We start from the raw sequence: 21064 nt of genomic DNA, 5'->3' as shown, positions 1-21064 counted from the left end.
AGCTGCCCATCTGCAAAGTCTTTTGTTACATTTTGCTGCCTCCTTTAAAAAATTTATTTGTATTTTACTTGATATCAGGAGATTAGGCAACTTTTTCATGCCAAAGTCTTGTTATATCAGGTTTTGCTAAATGCTCATCACATTATATCACAATATATCGTATTTTTATCAAATGTGATTTGGCCTACTATATCATTAAATCATTAAAATATTATAAATATAGTAATGTTCTCATTATTATCTCTTACTCTTCAAGGCATATTAGAACACTTAACAGTCTTTAACTGACAGTTGAGCTATAAACAGTTAGGAACATATGAAGGACCCAAGTACGAAAGGGTTAGTGATATTCCAACGGCATGGAGCCCATAGACTGGTGTCCCTGGACCAATTACAAAATCACTGAACAGAATCACTAAAGGCTTTTTTAAAAATCACAGAGCCTTGAGTCTCACTCCAGTATAATTTTTTAAGACTTAACAACTTTTTACAACCTCCGCATGTGATCTTTCTGCATATTAAAGTTTGAGAGAATAAGGCAAGACTCATCACCTTACTTCAGTGATCGCTGACCAGCAGGATGTCAGCATCACCTAGGAACTGAGAGGCACAATCTTGGGCCCCACCCTAGTTCTTCTGAATTAGAATTTGGAAAATGGGCCCCATAATATGTTTTAGCAAGCCTTCCTACTTACAGGCTATTCTCGAACCATTATGGAGCCAAGGCACTGTCACCCTTCACTTTCCCAGGAGGCTCTTTAAAATTCCCAATAAGAACCTTCTCTGATACATACAGTATCAAATGCCCACCATTTCTCGTCCCTGCCCTATTTATTTCATCTACCCTATGTCTAGACTAGGGCTTCCCTGTGGCTCAGCTGGTAAAGAATCCACCTGCAATGAGGAAGACCTAAGTTCAATCCCTGGGTTGGGAAGATCCCTTGGAGAAGGAAAAGGCTATCTACTCCAGTATTCTGGCCTGGACAATTGCATGGACTGTATAGTCCCTGGGACACAAAGAGTCAGACACTACTGAGTGACATCATAATTCTTAATAATGTCTAGATTAAGAGATTAAACAGATGCAGTGTCTGCATTCACACAATCATTTTAGGAGCTGACAAAATCATACCGAGTTATTCAGACACTTAAACCAGAACCATCACTTCACATTGCTTTAGAATCATGTATGTAAGCATAGAGATCACACAGTTTGCATAATGCTGTTTAGAAAAAGTCTTCCCTAGTCCACTTTATGGTGAGCAATCCTCTCTGTGCCTTAGCACCAATTTAGAAAGGACAACATTTAAGCATTCATAAGATGTTTCCATGGAAAAGGCCAATCAAATTGAAAGAAACAAAACATCGTCTCAGGTGTCAAAAGAAGAAAACAAGTTCACGGAAACCTTGTCCAATTAAAGTTCAAGACAAATAGCCAATAACATCACAGAATAGTAATTGCGGGCTGGGTTGCTTTCCAGCTCTTAATACTCATGCATGTACTCACAGGGACCTGATTCAACATCTCACACAACAGAAAAACCAATGCAGTACACCACACACTGAGCAAAGAGTTCCATCTGACACTTGGAACTGCTTGCACTCAACTACTTTTCATTTTCGTCCCAATTTCAAGAGACTGCCACCAACACAGAGCTTGAAGTCCTTGCGTCTAGCTCCCATTGGGCTGTTCTGTCGAGTCTGAATAGTTAGAGCTCCACTGACAAGAACACGCCTGATTTCCTTTTGAAACCGAAAACCAGTGCCTCGGCCTTTGCATACGTGTTTATTCTTCTCCAAGAAAATCAAAAGCAACTTGCGTGCTTTCCCCTTCACTGTGAGCCTGTAACTCTCCTCGCTTAATAAGGCAGTGTCCTGTGCTTAGCTGAGTTTAAAATGCACTTTCTTGGCCTCTTCCAGACATATAGTTCAACTGGATTCTCTTGGCCTCTGACTGTGAATAGCTTCCTGCAGTGAAATATATCACACTCTGATCTCTCTTCTTTCAAGGGGGAGTATTTTGTTTTGAGGTTGGCAAGGAAACAACTCGGAAAACCATTTGCAACAAATAAAATATTAACAAGACAGAATCTCTTGGCATCAGTTTCTCAACATCTCTTTCCTCCCTAAACTTAATAGAAAACCCCATGTAAAGACAAAGACTCACTAATTTAATCTTTTTGACCTCATTTTAATAACTCCTTAAATAGGAAAGACAGCTACAGTTGCTCTCCTTCATGTTCTAGTCATTTTTCACAATGTACGTTTCTGTTCATACTTTATAGTTGTCCATTCACAACTGACTACTAAAAATAATATCTGGACACATGGATCAATATTTAGATGACTATGTAGGAACCCCAGGGTTAAAGGTGGTAGGTCAGAAACCTGAAAAAATGACTGCCCATAAAATGATATGCAGTATCAACAGTATACTAGGCATTATTTAAGGGCCATTCAGTCTAGCTAGAGATGACATAATTAAGCAAAAATTAATAATAACAATAACTTATAGAATTATTTCTAAAATTATTTCAATAATAGAGCCTATAGAATTTTCCAAGTACCAAAAATTACATTGACTACTTTATACACATTATCTAAGCTACTATTCAAAACAACTCCATGAAATCATCTTATATTTTTACTCTAAGACAAGGAAAGAGAAATATGAGAAATAAAAGGACTTGCCCAAGACTGTACTGCTAATAAGCGATTAGACTGAAAATCAAATCCAGGTCTCTGATTTATAATGCCTAGGTCTTAGCCACAGTTGGTTATAAATGAAGGCAAGGTAAATTAAGTAAGTGACATATTGGTGGGCTTCCCTGGTGGCTCAGCAGTTAAGAATTTACCTGCCAATGCAGGAGAACCTGGTTTGATCCTGGGTCAGGAAGATCCCCTGGAGAAGGAAATGGCAACCCACTCCAGTATTCTTACTTGGGAAATCCCATGGACAGAGGAGCTTGGCAGGCTACAGTCCATGGGGTTGCAAAGAGTAGAACACGACTTAGTGAATAAACCACCATCCTCATCAGTGGAGCAGGCATTAAATGGCTTGGTGGTGTGTAATCTTTACTGAGGTGATGAAGCTGAACTTTGAAGTAATTAAGAGGAGAGAACAGAAACAAGAACTGGAAGGAAGGAGATGGGAGGGAAGAGAAAGACTCAAAGGAAAATGTAACATGTGATGTGTTACTCTTGGCCTAAAGTTCCCTCTTGGCTCAGATGGTAAAGAATCCACTTGCAGTGCAGGAGATCCAGGTTCAATCTCTGGGTCAGGAAGATCCCCTGGAGGAGGAAACAGCAACCCACTCCAGTATCCTTGCCTGGACAATTCCATGGACAGAGGAGCCTTCAAGCTACAGTCCATGAGGTTTCACGACTGAGCAACTAACACACAAGATGCATAGAGGCTTCCCAAGTGGCTCAGTTGTATAGAATCAGCCTGCCAACACAGGAGACACAGGTTCAATCCCTGGGTCAGGAAGGTTCCCTGGAGAAGGAAAGGGCAACCCACTCCAGCATTCTTGCCTGGAAAATCCCATGGACAGGGGAGCCTGGTAGGCTACAGTTCATGGGATTGCAAAAGAGTCGGACACAACTGAGTAACCAACAACAAGAAAGATACATAGCATATATTCAAGGCAAGTTGAAGAGACTAGTAGAGTTATTACTAGCTGCAGTAGAGCCAACAAAATAGATAAAATTGAAAACCTAAGTTAAGGATGGACTTCAGGGTTTTAGGTATCCAGCTATGCAGTTTGACCTTTATTGATAGAATATGATGCATCATACTTCAGGTTTTTCAGTAAGGAAATGACATGATCAAAACAGAGTCTTAAAGAGATTCATCTAGTAAATAGGCAGGCAGCTTGGATGAGGGTTAGAGATAAGTAACTGCAATGAAAATAATGCTCTAAGGACCTGTCAACTGCAAAACACTTCAAAGCTTAATAACATCTTAGTTCCTAAAGGCCAAATCTACATCAGTCAAATATTCTGGACTTATTGGTAAACTTGCCTTTCTTCCCTCCAGGTCAAGTGTAGGGCTATCACTTCCAGAGGCTCTGGCCACCAGAATGCAGGTTCCATGAGGTAGGGATTGCTATTGCTACTTTAATTGATGAACATCTGTGCTTAACACTGAGTAGGCACTGAGTAAATACTTATTGAAGAAATGCATGCCTGAGTCAGAATGCTCAATCATGTAAAGGGCTAATTCTAGGCCTATTGTTATTAAATGTTTAAGTAGAACAGAGAAAAATCGAAGCAGAAATACACTTTTTATGCAGACCATCATTTACCTATCTTTGACATAAATCAATATGCCAGCAAATTTGGAAAGCTCAGCAGTGGCCACAGGACTAGAAAAGGTCGGTTTTCATCCCAATCCCAAAGAAAGGCAATGCCAAAGAATGCTCAAACTACCGCACAACTGCACTCATCTCACATGCTAGCAAAGTAATGCTCAAAAATCTCCAAGCCAGGCTTCAACAATACATGAACCGTGAACTTCCAGATGTTCAAGCTGGATTTAGAAAAGGCAGAGGAAACAGAGATCAAATTGCCAACATCTGCTGGATAATAGAAAAAGTGAGAGAGTTCCAGAAGAACATCTACTTCTGCTTTATTGACTATGCCAAAGCCTTTGTCTGTATGGATCACAACAAACTGTGGAAAATTTTGAAAGAGATGGGAATACCAGAACACCTGATCTGCCTCTTGAGAAACCTATATGCAGTTCAGGAAGCAACAGTTAGAACTGGACACAGAACAACAGATTGGTTCCAAATAGGAAAAGGAGTATGTCAAGGCTGTATATTGTCACCCTGCTTATTTAACTTATATGTAGAGTACATCATGAGAAATGCTGGGCTGGAAGAAGCACAAGCTGGAATCAAGATTGCCAGGAGAAATATCAATAACCTCAGATACGCAGATGACACCACCCTTATGGCAGAAAGTGAAGAGGAACTAAAAAGCCTCTTGATGAAAGTGAAAGAGGAGAGTGAAAAATTGGCTTAAAGCTCAACATTCAGAAAACGAAGATCATGGCATCTGGTCCCATCACTTCATGGGAAATAGATGGGAAAACAGTGGAAACAGTGTCAGACTTCATTTTGGGGGGCTCCAAAATCACTGTAGATGGTGACTGCAGCCATGAAATTAAAAGTCACTTACTCCTTGGAAGAAAAGTTATGACCAACCTAGATAGCATATTCAAAAGCAGAGACATTACTTTGCCAACAAAGGTCCGTCTAGTCAAGGCTATGGTTTTTCCAGTAGTCATGTATGGATGTGAGAGTTGGACTGTGAAGAAACCTGAGCGCCGAAGAACTGATGTTTTTGATTTGTGGTGTTGGAGAAGACTCTTTAGAGTCCCTTGGACTGCAAGGAGATCCAACCAGTCCATTCTGAAGGAGATCAGCCCTGGGATTTCTTTGGAAGGAATGATGCTGAAGCTGAAACTCCAGTACTTTGGCCACCTCATGAGAAGAGTTGACTCATTGGAAAGGACTCTGATGCTGGGAGGGATTGGGGGCAGGAGGAGAAGGGGATGACAGAGGATGAGATGGCTGGATGGCATCACTGACTCGATGGACGTGAGTCTGAGTGAACTCCGGGAGTTGGTGATGGACAGGGAGGCCTGGCGTGCTGCAATTCATGGGGTCGCAAAGAGTTGGACACGACTGAGCAACTGAACTGAACTGAAGAACTATATAATTCATAGTCATTTCGTATTAATTGTAACAAATGTACCACACTACTGTATGATGTTAGCAACAGGTGAAACGGGTGAGAGAGTTATACAGAAATTCTCTGTACTATCTGCTCAGTTTTTTTGTAGACATAAAACGACTCTAAAAAACAAAGTCCGTTAATTTTTAAAATGGTTTGCTTTTTCCTTGATGAAATAAATCAAAATATATTCTTACCTTTTAAATTTACATTTCATTTTATGTATTAATACTATACTAGATATTAAATCTCTGTTCTTTTGAGCTACTTGAGAGGAATATGTATCTTTTTTCTCCATTACCCAAAATAGATTTCCCAGTCTCAGAAAGGAAATATGGTGGAAACTATCTCTTATATCGGGCTTCCCAGGAGGCGCTACTGGTAAAGAACCGGCCTGCCAATGCAGGATATATAAAAGACATGGGTTCGATCCCTGGGTCAGGAAGATCCGCTGGAGGAGGGCATGGCAATCCACTCCATTATTCTTGACTAGAGAATCCCGTGGACAGAGGAGTCTGGCAGGCTACAGTCTATAGGGTCACACAGAGTCAGACGTGACTGAAGTGACTTAGCCTGCATGTACATATCTCTTATATTATTCTTGGAAATAATAAGAATAAAAAACTCTTCCAGAGACAAGAGGCATGACACCTTCTGGAGAGGCATTCTGTTGCTGCCAGCTGAAAGGGAGAGCAATGGGAATTGCAGTGCAGTGGTGTCAAAAATCCCAAACAGATGTTCAATCCATTGATCAAAAAGATGAGCAATATGGAAGCTGAGACCATCTGTCCTCTCCCACAAGGAGTCAGAGCATCATCGGTGCGTGGAAACTTTTGGCACAAGAAAGACCTTAAGAGATTCTTTGCTCTCATCCCTTCATTTTCACAGATGAGGGCATTTTAATGGCCAACTGATTTCTGATAAGCAGTTCTCTCCAGACTTTTCTGAAACATGAAAAATAAAGAGCCTGATCTAAGAGGTTAGAGAAAATCAGCCTCTTTTCTTTATCATGTATGCAAATAATTTTTGCTTGAGACAGAAGATTTTTTCCATTTGAACTTCTATTAAGGAGAAGGGGCAAATAGAAACAGTAGCAAAAACAAAGACACAATAAGAGGCACTGGGCAAAGAAAGAGAGGGTTGGCAGATTAAGTCAACAAACTTCAGGCTCAAGGAAAAACCCAGGAGTGGGGATTAACTTCTGTGATGAACTCCAGAAGCCAGAGTCATACCATGTTTTTGGAGGCAGATACAGTTTTTGTTTTGTTTGAGTGAAACCCTGAATACTCACTGCCAAATCCCTAAAGAACTGGCCCCTTCTTCAGTGACCAGTGATCAGAGAAACTCAAGGAGAGGAGACTCTAGCTTTGGCTGCAAAAGAAAGACTTGTCATATCACCATCTGGAAAAAAAAACCAGTGGGAGAGCACACTGGAGAAGGGACATTGAAAAAAGGAATTTGTGACTGAGGAACGATCTTCACCTGGGATACAAGAGGCTGCACTTTCACGGACACCTCTGTACACAGTTCCCGTGTGCTCGGTCGGCCTCCTCGCACTTGGAGGTAAGCGGTTTGCTTTCCTCTAAAGGACAGGTTGACTACAAAGTCAGTGATGACCCAGTCGGAAGGAGCTGTCCTTAGAGCGGGAAAGTGGCCAAGGTTGAATACAGGGGGAAGCCCCTAATAGGTCTCAGGTTGATGACAACAGAAGTGACAACTGACAAAGCCCAGCATTCATAGTTTTCATCCAAACCAGCCCCATAGCAGCAATAAAAATTTTGGCTGAAAGCTCTTTAACCCCTTTCTCAGCATCTGAGATGCCCTAAATGAGAACTCAACTGCTGCCTTAACCCACCCCCAAAAAAGCACCCAGATACTCATTTATCCTTTCTACAAGGACAGAGAGGTCTCAACAAGCTGAGAAGCTTCATGCTGAGTTCCTCAATCTTTTTTCTCCCTGCTCTTTATTTTATTCTGGTGAAAACAGTTTGAACCTTCTTTCCAATGCACAGATTTATCTCTCAGAATGTTACTTGCTTAGACAAAGCGAAGGACTTGGCAACACATGGAATGCAGGAGAAATTCCTGCTTGCACTTGAGACTACAACCCTGGTGAATAAATGGCTTTGCTCTAAACAGAACTTTTTCAAACCATAGCCTGTATCACCCATGGCAAAAGAAATAATTTTTGAAAGTATATTGTCGTTCCTTCCCCTATGGCTAGAAAACAACATACAAACAGGTGAGCTCTCAAAATAACCAGCTGGCATAAATTAAGTCAGTGCTTTACTCCAAGTCCAGCAATTCTGCTGACCCTTCAAAGCATTCTAAAGTAGGTTCCTTTCTCAGAGTGTGGACACTGGCTTGGAACTGAAGCAGCACAGTGACAAGAGACTGAAAACAAACGCTCCCATTGTGCAGCTCGCTGAGACAAAAATGAGAGTTTGACTCACAAATACAACATAATCAGAGGCAGTGTAGAGGCCTCAATGGGCCAACATGGAAACACAGATGATGTGAACGCTTTCACTTTGACACACACTCTCAGAGTCCAGCAGTCCCCCTGAAATTACTGCCAACCAAGAAAATGATTTTCAAATCACTTGTACTTCTATTCTGATTCTGGAACTCATGAATACTCAGGAAGATAGATTTGACTGGATGTTTTGCCCAGTTTGTTGTCTTTGTCAGCACTTTGTAAACATTAGAATCTTGCATTTCTCATTAGTTTGGGGACTCATGATTGCGGGAGGGCGCGGTTAGGCAGAATTTCAAAGTAACAGAACTATGTGACGCAGTTGCTTACGAATTAAAAGTGTTCCTTTGGGTTCTTATCATTTGTCTGAAAACTACAGAAGTGCCAGCATCTACAAGCTCTGGCGCTCTATGAGCATAAAACGGTGACCTCGCTTGAGCATTTAAAAAATCTATTTAATTCCCCTGAAGAAGAGACAGTGATAACTTGCTGTTACTCTGGGGAGAAGCAGATGGCTTTCTTCACCTTAATGGTCATAAAATTGGTGGGGAAATTAATGATGATCTTCACTAATGAAGGAAAATTCCTTTTGCAAACCCTGCTTTGAATGATTATTTTTTTCTGTTAAACTGAAAAGAGGCTTACTTCCTCAAATCTGTGAAAGAGAAGATTCACAGGCTCTACGGTGAGTGTATCAAATTCTCCCTAAGTACTGTACTGATGTCGTGCACTGCAGCATTAGGCTAATTAGGCATTACGCCTGTTTTCAGTCCCATCTGTATTTTCACTCAGACAAATGGAATATGATAGCAATGAAACTAAGTGGTTCAATGCTTATCACAATAAAAATTTCCATTAGGAAAATATGTTTAACAGTACTCAGGATACCTGAATTACCCTTAGGTCACTTACCAGAACATTGATGCTTCGTTTCTAAGAGGCTCCATCGGAAGTGGCCTCATCAAACTACTGCACAAAATACACAAAATATGTCTAATGCACCAGATCGTGATGTCACCAGTGGCGTGACTGGTACATTAACCCTGCCAAGCATTTAGTGAATTCTTGAAATTTTATCACTTGTTAGTCATGAAAACTGAGGGGAAAAAAAAATATTATATACCCAAGTTGGCCTTCATCCCATGCAGCCTCATCATATCTTTGAGCTTAGCTGTTCTAAAGCATGTTTCATTAATGTGACTCAAAGAAAACACAGCTAAATCACGAGCATCACAGACTCCCCCTTGTTTCCATCCCTGTGAATTCACTGTGGAATGGCCAAGGGATGGTGGAAACATTGGGGCAGCTACTGAATCCAAGAGAACATCATGCTTCCAATGAGAAATGACAGGGAGCTGTGAGTAATTGCATTTTCCTGTGTTCTCTACATCTATCTCTTAGGCAATCGTGGAACATTCTATAGCACACCCTGAGAATATAAGTAGCCCCCCAAATTTTATGTCAGTCAACAACAGTTATCTCCTTGAAAAGAAAAGACCATACGAAGCTATTTACACCAATGCATGGAGTCCTCCTTCCTCACAGGACTTCCCAGAGATAGAGCCAGTGTCCTATTCACGTCTGTATTACTGGGCCTCACATGCCTGGTATATAGTAGGTGCTCAAGAAATGAAAGAATTAGGCTAAAAATATATGCTTACAAGCAGTCAACTAGGACATCTTGAATTGGGACATCACTGAGCTTAGAGACTAGGAATCAACACGACATAGTGGAAACTGCACAGGCTTGTGTTTGTATCCTGATTTTAACACTTCCTGTCTGTATGGTGTTGAATAAATATCTCTGCCACTGCAGTGATTTCCTCCAAGACCATTAAAAAGAACATATGCAAAATTTAGAATTTGATAAATGGTAATTATTATGATACTATCACTTCCTGAGGTTATTTATAGCATGCTAAGATTTAAGATGCATCATTATTCATATTCACAATAATAATGTCTCACACTTGTAGGTATAAAGCACTTTTCTAAGCATCTCGTAACTTTTATTGTGTTAACTCAATCAACTACCAAATAAAGTAGTAGTATCTCCATTTTATATCAGAAAAAACTGATGTTCATATTCCTAAGTATGTTTACAAAATTAATTTGAATCGCAGAATATAATACTCTAAAGGAAACAAAAAAGTTAAAAACCTTAAACATTTATCCAAAATGCAGTTGAAATGACTATTTTTTGGATCTATTATCTGTTTTAACGAATAATTTGTAAGAAAAAATTCAAATAAGATACTTGAAGCTCAAGTAAATGCATGAAGATTGCATCTTTTCTCACCTTAAAGGCCACTGATGTGGCAACATTTGATAGTTGAATATGTGTTGTCAAACTGGTTTTTCAAAGATTGTAATTAAGCTCAAACCACTTAAGCCCCATACCCTATAATCTCAGGGCACTAAGGGATTTTTTTGAGGGAATTTAAAAAGTAAGTATGCTTTAAAATTTAACCTCAATACATGCTTAGCAAACACATCAGTCACAGCCTCAACTCTGACCACATGAATTTGGAGCACTGCTGTTTCCCAAGACCAGCACACCCAAGGACCAGGGCTCATAACCAGGACAATGTCAGCATTCATAGCAAGGCCACATCTTTGTAAAGCACTCTACAGTCACAAAGAGCTTTCAAGTACTTAACTTCAAAATTCTATGAGTCAGGTAGTTGCTATGATCCTTAAAAACTATAAAGCTGTCATTTGTTGAATTTCTACTATGAGCAAACATTATATTCATGTATACACACATGCACGCACACACATACTTCATTCTAATCCTACAACAACCTTTTAAAGGAAATATTATTATCCCTAGCTTTCCAGTGAAGCAGCTGAGTCTGCCTGCCCAAGGGACTTGCTCAAGGTTAATAAAGACAGTCTGATTTCAAGAGCTAAATTTTCCTACCATGCCAGAGCTATTTCTCTTTTCCCAGCATATAATGCCAATAAAATGTTTGTGCAAATGACATTTATCTAAGAGCCTCTTCCATTTCCACCCCTTCATGACACCTGAAATCTAGAAGTTTTACTGGCCCAGAGAACATGTCTAGAACTCCCACATCCCATCTGAGTCTGCGCCCCAGGAGTTGCACACATTCCTCCCACCCAAACTCCCATCTTCCACTGCCACCATCAAAAACTATCTGCTCATCTCCATTCCTTTCAGTTTCTTTAAAATACAAATTATCCTTATAACACAAATGGATGCTAGCACATTTTATTTATCTGGAATAGTACATTCATTCATTCATTTAATTAACATTTATTGAGAACTCACTATGTAATACTTTCCAAAAACTAATGTTTAAATTCTAAGAACCAATGAAGCTGTATTTATCATCTGACAAGTGTTTGGATGGCACTCAAAGTTCTCTATGTGTAAAAACAGATAATGCTCACCAAATGTTTTATTCTGTTTTAGTGCTATACAAGTATTACTTCATTTAAAACAATGGCCTTATAAAACAGGTACTAATAATATTATTCCTATTTTATATATGAGAAAATTGAGGCATACTGGTGAGATATTGTCACAAAAATTATTTGGCTAATAAATAGCAGAATCATGGTTCTGCTTGACTAAGTTCTATCGTGAGGGCTGCTCCTCTTAATGAGCCATACCAGCTTTAGAGGTTTTTGTTTGTTTTTATAATTAAAGTTTGTATACATTCTAATTTGCCTGTGATAATTCTGGGATTAGTCTATTTTCCCAGAATAAGTAATAGCACCCCCTTCACTCTCAAAAGTGTCTTTCTTTGAAGAATAAACTATAGTGTCATCCTATTTCCAGGAAAAGAATAATAGTTAACTTGACATGGCTGGAAGAGAAAACAGCACAAGAATATTCTATAACACTCATTAGGATACAAAGGGAATATGGAGAGGAAGGAAAAACAAAAATATAGGTGTCAATAGACCTTGATTCAAGACCAGGTTCTGCTATAGTTAGTTATGTGGCATTGGCCAAGTTGTGTAACCTCTCTGAGTCTCAGCTAATATTCTCTGTAAAACAGAGTTTAAAACACCAGCTCCCGTGGCTATGATGGAAAGATAAGATTACGCTGGAAAAGTACGTGGAACATGATAAGGTCTCAAAAAAAAAGTACATGTTTAGTTATTCTTTGGAACAGTTTCTCTTATAGTCCATGTGATTTTTCTACTGCAAATGAAAATGAATTCTTAGAAGAATTAAACAGGATTTGGATAGGAATTTAACATTAAGAGCCAAGAGAAATTTATACCATTAATTCCTGCAATAATTTTTATTCTTCAGAGTTACAGTACTGGGAATTAGTTATGAAAATGAAGCCATTACATCATGCACTCCTTGAAGGCCACACAATATTCTAAAGCTGGAATGCCCATAACTGTAGGTGGTCTTACCATGTAGGCTGAAGTAGCAAAACCAAACCACACTCTTGGATACATATTTTAATTCTAGAATCTGGGACTTCAAAGATCGAGGAGCCAAATTTCAAGACATCTTGAAGGAACAGGAAAGGAAATCCCAGAGCAGCAAGGTAAAATGAAGTTCTTTCCCTTTCTCCCACTAGGAAAGAACAAAAATTTTCTGCAAGGAATACTGTGTTTGTACCTCCTTGTACTATGTTCAAAAGAAGAAAAAGAAGAAAGAAAGAACGGAGGGGGCCTGAATGTATTAAAAACCACTAAATATAAGTTTAACATTTCTTAAGCCTATTATTCGGAGAAGGCAATGGCACCCTACTCCAGTACTCTTGCCTGGAAAATCCCATGGACAGAGGAGCCTGGTGGGCTGCAGTCCATGGGGTCACTGGGAGTCGGACACAACTGAGTGACTTCACTTTCACGCATTGGAGAAGGAAATGGCAACCCACTCCAGTGTTCTTGCCTGGAGAATCCTGGGGACAGGGGAGCCTGGTGGGCTGCCGTCTATGGGGTCACACAGAGTCATGACACGACTGAAGCAACTTAGCAGCAGCAAGCCTATTATTTAGGAAAAAATATTTATTTCATCTTTGAAGTAGTCTGTCTTCACAGCATGGCTTAGCTAGATAGTCGTGAGGCAAGATGCTAAAGAATGACATGTTTTCACCTAACAAACTATAAAAGAAGAAATAAATTTAGAACAACACTAAACTAAGAAAATATCACAGTCCCACCCACCTCTGGAACCCTGAATCCTTGAAGAATGTGGATTTATCCAGCATTGGCTATCATTATATTGGGGAGTGATTGTGTTTCTTTAAACTCAAATAATTCTTGTCAATTACATAATTTGTGTAACTCCCTATGGATTTAGTAATTCCCTAACAGCTGGGATGTGAAATAAAGGCCATAAACTTAGTTCTTTCCAAGGATAAATTAAAAATAAACTGACTGTGTCATGATATTACTTACTAATAAAGTATCATGGTGTACTTTCACTTCTCACATTAATTTTGTAAAGTAGAAATAACTGGTTATTTTTAAAAAAGAAAAAAAGAAAAAAATCAGGAACCCAGCAAAAATAAAAAAGAAAGAAATATTAAAAAAAATAACACATCCCCGAGATCCAAAGTGTGATATCTAAAATACAGTTGACATAAGTGTTTACGCTGTTCTATTCAGTGTAGCGCTACAGAATTATGGGCCCCACTGTACCTAGAAGGAGCAGGATGGAGCACGCATCTATAAACGTGTGCGACAGTCTATACAGTACTCTATTATAAAGCAACATCATGTATCACTCACTCCAAAGAGAAAAGCTAATATATTCCATAAAAGAGAAGACTGACAGTAGCCACAGTGTACAAGTGAATTTATAGTTTATCTTCTTAAATGAGAACTTCGAGAGAAATAGCACTCAAAGAATTCAGGAACTAACTGAAGTCGTTTCTATTTAACAAGCTTAAAAAATTGAGAAATTGTTATTTTAAGGAAACCTTCATAAATTGAGATTCTGCAGAGAAACATGTCATTTTATAGGAGAGTTAGGAATTGCAATTCATATTTTTGTAACACCACTCAATATAAGTTAGTAGATAAATTTGTATCAGTCAAAGGGACCAAAGAGAATATGGGGCTTATGCCCTGATTGTTTGGGGTTTTTTTCGCATTACTACTAACAAGTTTTCCAAAAACCCCACCAGAGTCAATAGGTTCAGTGCACTGGGGTCAGCATTCGGAATCATCCCCTTCTTTGTTTGGCTATCCTGACATGATACATGTTGGTACCACAACGACAGCTGACAACTGCTTTTCCTATTTGAAAAGACTCTGCCATTCAACTTGGACCAAAAACATTTGTCATGTTGTAGGCAGTGGATTAAATATAATCAGACCAGGCCAGTGGCGGTGCCAGTTCTAGGTTGAAAGAATCTGGAGGGACAAAGGCTGGATTTATCTCTTTGAGCATTGTTAGTTTCTTTTTGAGGGGGTGGAAGGGTGAGAGGTTAGAAAACAGACAGGACTCTTTTTCTGTAAAGTTGAAAGAAAATTTCAAAATTAAAATTATTTAGAGCTATTTATTTTGCTAAAATTTTCCCCAAAAGAATGTTTTCATATTGAGTATCTATCTTATTTACATTGTAAAACACAAACATTTGTTTAATCTCAGAACGCAAAAAAAAAACAAAAAAAAAACAAAAAAAACACACAACTTTCTCATACACTTTTATTTAAAAAAAGTTTTATTAGTTATCCAAAATATCAACTTTTCCTGACTGTGAACCACTCTCTTTAACTTTCTAAAATTAATTTTTTTATCACCTCTGATGATTAGATGAGTCTAACAGGGTTCATTTTAACTTTAAAATATGAGGACATTAAACATTCTATTAACCACTGCCACTATTTATATAACTAGCAATTCCCCATCCACTGAATTTTTTTAATTTGTGAGTTGTTATTAAAGAGAGAATAAAATTACCATCAGTATGATATATATATATATAAAGCAAGTAAAATCTACAGCTAAAATCATCTTGTAAAGGAAATGAATACTTAATTTTTATTAAAATGTAGATGTCAGTTGCTGCTAAGTCACTTCAATCATGTCCGACTCTGTGTGACCCCACAGAAGGCAGCCCACCAGGCTCCCCTGTCTCTGGGATTCTCCAGGCAAGAACACTGGAGTGGGTTGCCAGTTCCTTCTCCAATGCAGGAAAGTGAAAAGTGAAAGTGAAGTCGCTCAGTCGTGTCCGACTCTTCACTAACCCATGGACTGCAGCCCACCAGGCTCCTCCGTCCATGGGATTTTCCAGGCAAGAGTACTGGAGTGGGGTGCCATTGCCTTCTCCAAGATGTCAGTTAATAGGCCTTATATTGCAATTCTCATTTCAGACAAAAATTATTTGAAAACTCTGAAGATTTTTTCTTGACACACTCAAATGGTTTAAAATAAATTATCATGAAATGCTAAAACGAGCACCATACTTGTGCTATTAGTCACTCTTTGACACCATGGACAGTAGCCTGCCAGGCTCCTCTGTCCATGGGATTTTCTAGGCAAGAATACTGTGGTGGATAGCCATTCCTCTCCCCAGGGGATCTTCCTGACTCAGAGATCAAACTTGGCTCTCTCGTATTGCAGGCAGATTCTTTACCACCTGGGCCTCCAGGGAAGCCCATATATTTATCAAAGTCTGGCCAAATACCAGTTCAGTTCAGTTCAGTAAATATAAGAAACTTAATAACTATTTATCAAGCATTTACTATCTGCCACAAATTGTTGAAAATACTGGTGATAAAAACAAAGTCTCTATCTTCAAGGAGCTTACATTCTAGAGGAGAAGACAGAAGTAAATAAATTTATATTCAATGTTTAGGATAAAAACAATTAGCAATTACCTTTTTAGAAATACAATCCCTGACTTCAACCAAGAAAATAAAACATGCATGTAGATGGTTGCTGTTCAGTAGGTAAGTTGTATCCAACTCTGCAACCCCATGGACTGCAGCATGCCAGGCTCCTCTATCCTCATAGCCTCACCCTCTGCCACCCACTTCTCTTTTTACCTTCAATCTTTCTCAGCATCAGGGTCTCTTCCAATCAGCTGGCTTTTTGCATCAAGTGGGCAAAGTATTAGAGCTTCTATAACAATCCTTCCAATGAATATTCAGGGTTAGTATCCTTTAGGATTGACTAGCTTGATCTCCCTGTTGTCCAAGTGACTCTCAAGAGTCTTCTGCAGCACTACAATTCAAAAGCATCAGTTCTTCAGCACTCAGACTTCTTTATGGTCCAACTCTCACATCAGTATATGACAAGGTAATCATAATATAATATAATCAGGTAGCATGGAAGAGACATAAAGCAGTGAGAAGTCAAGAGAGAAATAAATTATTTCAAGTTTAGGGAAGCCTCTTGAAATTTTCCTACCATTTAAATAGAATCTTGAAGGATGTATTAAATATCAACTTTAAAAATGGGAAAAGGCTCTACAGATTTTTTGTGGGTTGGCAATAGCTGGGTTGTTTCAGGCTCTCTTTCTCTTGACTGCATTTTTTTCTTGATCATGGATCTTGTTCATCTTTTCCACATAAGTAGTAATATTTTTAATGTCTGATGAACACTGTGGGTGATATATTATAGGAAGTCTGGATTATGTCATCTTCATGTGAAGTATGTTGCACTTTTTTTCTGGAAGGCAGTTAAATTATTCACAAACCCTCTTAGTCCCATAAGGATCCATTTTGCACTCTTTGTCAGGGCAACTGTATTTTGAACTTAAACTTGAGTAGGGATAGCTCTTATCCCTACTTCACACACTCACTGAAGCATGGTCTTTAGGGAATCTCAACTAAACACAAAGTGTCCAATGCGGTATCTCCATTCTTACTGGACCAGAACTTGAACACCTCCCAGCATAGTACAAGCTCTGTATCGCATTCACCTCTCTGCCCTGCAGCAGGCGATTTCTGCTGGGCCCCCTGGAGTCTTGCCTTATACAGATGTAGGCTTGTCTTTGGTCAAGGATGCACAGTAAGTCCCCAAGAAGACTTGTATGACACTTCTTCCCCAGACTCCTGCCCTACAAAGCCCAGCTGCTTCAGCAGTTTCAAGCTCTCATCTCTGCCTTCTCAGCCCTATGAGACTGTGCTCCATGTGGCTCCACCTCCTATGTCATGGCAGGAAAGTGTTCCAGAAAGAAATCAGGGCCACCTCATCCCCATCCCTTTAGATATCCAAAATATATTATCTCAGGAAAAAATTAATTCCTTAACTCAATACAGAATAGACATATACCAAAGTAAGCAGAACAGTTTATTGTTATTGTTGTTAGCTTTTTTATAAACAGCAGACTTCAGTATGACTATGGACAAGAAAGGTAGTGGAAAAGATTAAGGGTGGGGGGGGGGAGGATATTTGAGACCAAAGACTCAAAAGTGCTTTAAAATTTAGTTAAAGAATAATAAATATTGTATTTTGACAGGAAACATGCCAATCTAATAAGTATTTATCTTTTATGTGCTTCCTACTATGCTGAGGAAAATTAGAGGGAGTATAATACGTGATCTCTGGTCCAAAAGGTTATAACCAAAAGAATCAAAGCTCACAGATCTGAAATAATAAAGGACTGACTCACACTAATCACAGGAAAGAGAACAAAGGTACTGAAAAGAATTTGAAGGCAAGGGAGACACCTGAGGGAAGCTGGGAACATCAGGAGGAAGACTAGAGGAATTACGCTAATTCTGGATTAGGAGACACAAAGAGATTATTCCAGGCAAGAAAAAATATGAGCAAAAAAAGTATAAGCAAATGTAAACACAATGTGTTTCTGTGATGCTGAAAGATCCTGATTAGGTCATGAAAAGGCAGTGTTGAGTAATTAGAATGAGGGCTAGATCAGGAGTTGGCAAATGACCCCAAGGGGTAAATCCAGCCTCCCACATGTTTTTTAACAGACTGCGAGCCAAAAATAGTTTTTATATTTTTAAATGGTTGGGAAAAAATCTGAAGAAGGAGAATATATCATGACATGTTAACATTATATGAAATTCAAATTTCAGTGCCCATAAGTAAAGTTTTATGGGAGCACAACCATACTAACCGGAGAAGGCAATGGCACCCCACTCCAGTACTCTTGCCTGGAAAATCCCATGGACAGAGAAGCCTGGTGGACTGCAGTCCATGGGGTCCCTAAGAGTCAGACAAGACTGAGTGACTTCACTTTCACTTTTCCCTTTCATGCATTGGAGAAGGAAATGGCAACCCACTCCAGTGTTCTTGCCTGGAGAATCCCAGGGATGGTGGAGCCTGGCAGGCTGCCATCTATGGGGTCGCAGAGAGTCAGACAGGACTGAAGCGACTTAAACTAGATCACATGTTGTCTGGGGCTGCTTTGGGTAGGAGTAGAATTGAGTAGTAACCATATAATATACAAAGTCAAAACAATTTATTATCTGGCTCTTCACCAAAAGAGTTGCAACCAACAGTCAAAAAATAATGAAACTCCTAACTATTTAGTCAAAAGAGGCCAGTTTGTTTCATTTTTGTGATAAGACTGCTAGAGAGAATTTTAAAGACTACATATCTGGGACTTCCCTGGCAGTGCAGTGATTAAGACTCTGTGCTTCCAACACAAGGGATATGGATTCAATTCCTAGTCAGGGAACATAGATCCCACATGCTGTGTGACATGGCCAAGAAAATAATTAAAAAGGATTCATTTTGATATTTGGCAAAACTAATACAATTATGTAAAGTTTAAAAATAAAATAAAATTAAAAAAAAAAAGTTTTAAAAGGCTACAAATTTATATTCTATCACTGCTTTGGAAACCTTTTATCAGAATTCCAAGTTTTTCTATAATTACCAAAAGTATTGATGAGTCTAAGTCACATTTTTATAGTTACTCAGGGGAATTTATGAAATGAGACCAAATTTGGTTGAACCGTTACAGAATCTTCTTATTTTTAAATCCCTATTGAAAATCACTCACAGCTTAAATTCACTCTCTTACCTCCTTATCAAGAACAAATCAGGTCCAAGTATTGACTGATAAATTGAAAAAGTTAGAATGGAGAAGCAGTTTAAAAGATATACCTATATATATAATAACTTAAATACTTTAACTTAATTAAAAGTCATTTATTCACCATTGTGTAAGACCAAGAGCCCTTGTTTAATTTCATGACTGCAATATTGAGTTTTAAGTCTTCTTCCTTGCATACACCACAGCCTCAAAGGAGAGTCTACCACTTCAAATTTCAGTTTAAGTGGAGGGAAAGTGTCAAGCTAAATGTGAAACAATCTGAATACAGATCCTTCATGATCAAAGAGGAAATTCTCTCTAATCTTTTAGTTTTCTGGCCCACCTTGACTCACCTTTATTATCTTTCCAAAGCATTCCATTTTTCATAAAAATACTTTTTTCAAATATGTTTCATCTGCTTTTGTAATATTTGTATAACTACAATCACAAATACAAATAGAAACACAAGTGACTGTGAGTACATACAACTCCCAGGTAGACCAGAAAGTGGTCTCTCAGCACATGCATTCAGCACATCACGGCCCCCTTCAACATATTCTCCAGGGGAAAGGAGTATATAAATTAATCCAGCCTGAAGCTCCATGAGCACCTATGGTACTCTGCTACAAGCTAATAAAGGTTTGCATCCTTTGTACAAGACACTGTTATTTTCATAGAATTTGTCTAGAAATATTTCATATTCTCAGATTTCCTAAAAAACTTAAAATATTTTCTGTTTATATTAAGCAATGAAATCAACAGAATCTAGGAGTTTTTTGCTTTGCTTTGTTTTTTAATCTTTCAATTATTGATGCTTCAGACCTAGTATTCTTGCTTAATTCTAATGTGGATAATTCCATGTTGCCTACATAAATTTTCCCAAAGTTTCAATTAGATATGGTATCCTTTGATTCTGATACTAAATCAACATTCTTATTGTTTTGAACCATGGTGCAGCTGCCAAATTCCATTTACCAGATCAGGTTTCCAGTCATTCCAATTAGTAAACATCATTCAGAATCTGAAATGAAAAACACATTTTAAACTACAAATGAATATTTCAGCAACTAAAAATTAATATTTTCTTCTTTTCTAACTAAGCTGGCAACCTTGACCCTAACATTGCTTGAAATTACTTTTGTACTTTTTCCCCTGTATGTGGAACTATAAAAACAATTCACGGGTAAAAAGCTTAGAGGAAAAAATGTCTTTGTTCACAATGATACTCAAATTTCATTAAACAAAAATATATATTAGCTAACTTTGTTCTGCATTTTCCAAGTCTCCTATAAATGTTATCATATTTTCATGATTTAAAAAATAAATAAAAAAGTATACATTAGCTATTTTAAAGTGTGCTATAGAATATATCTGATAACATAATAATTTATGATACAGTAGGTAAATAACACTTAAAATGTATATTTTCATTCTTATAAAGAAGAATGAGAATTCAGTTTATACTAAAATAGTTAATAAAACTGTAATTGTAAAAAAAAAAAAGAAAAACTATTTTTGTATGTTAGGCATAGTCATGATTTTTACTTTCTTTTTTAGCTCATCTGTACATCTGATTTGGAGCTATTCCCCAAGAAACAAACCACTGGAGCTTTTCTCCAGGGAAACACTGCATTTTGCGATATTCCTCTCAGTCTAGGGCTTCGGGTGAAGGTGAAAGGGACTAAGATCCTTCTTAATTCATCAATCTCTTTGAGGAATTTATTGGGAAGTTACCAATCTCTAGTCTAATCACATAGAGAAAAAGGAAAGAGGATCAGAGGATACAGGTAGGGCATGCTCTGATCATATTTGTATGTGATAACTAAATGGAAGCAGCAAGTTTTATTTTCCTACTTCAATCAAAAACTACAAATCTCTCTTCAACCTA

This window comes from Bubalus kerabau, chromosome 7 (assembly GCF_029407905.1).
Source record: "Bubalus kerabau isolate K-KA32 ecotype Philippines breed swamp buffalo chromosome 7, PCC_UOA_SB_1v2, whole genome shotgun sequence".
Lineage (NCBI taxonomy): Eukaryota > Metazoa > Chordata > Mammalia > Artiodactyla > Bovidae > Bubalus > Bubalus kerabau.
This window is presented reverse-complemented; position numbering follows the sequence as displayed.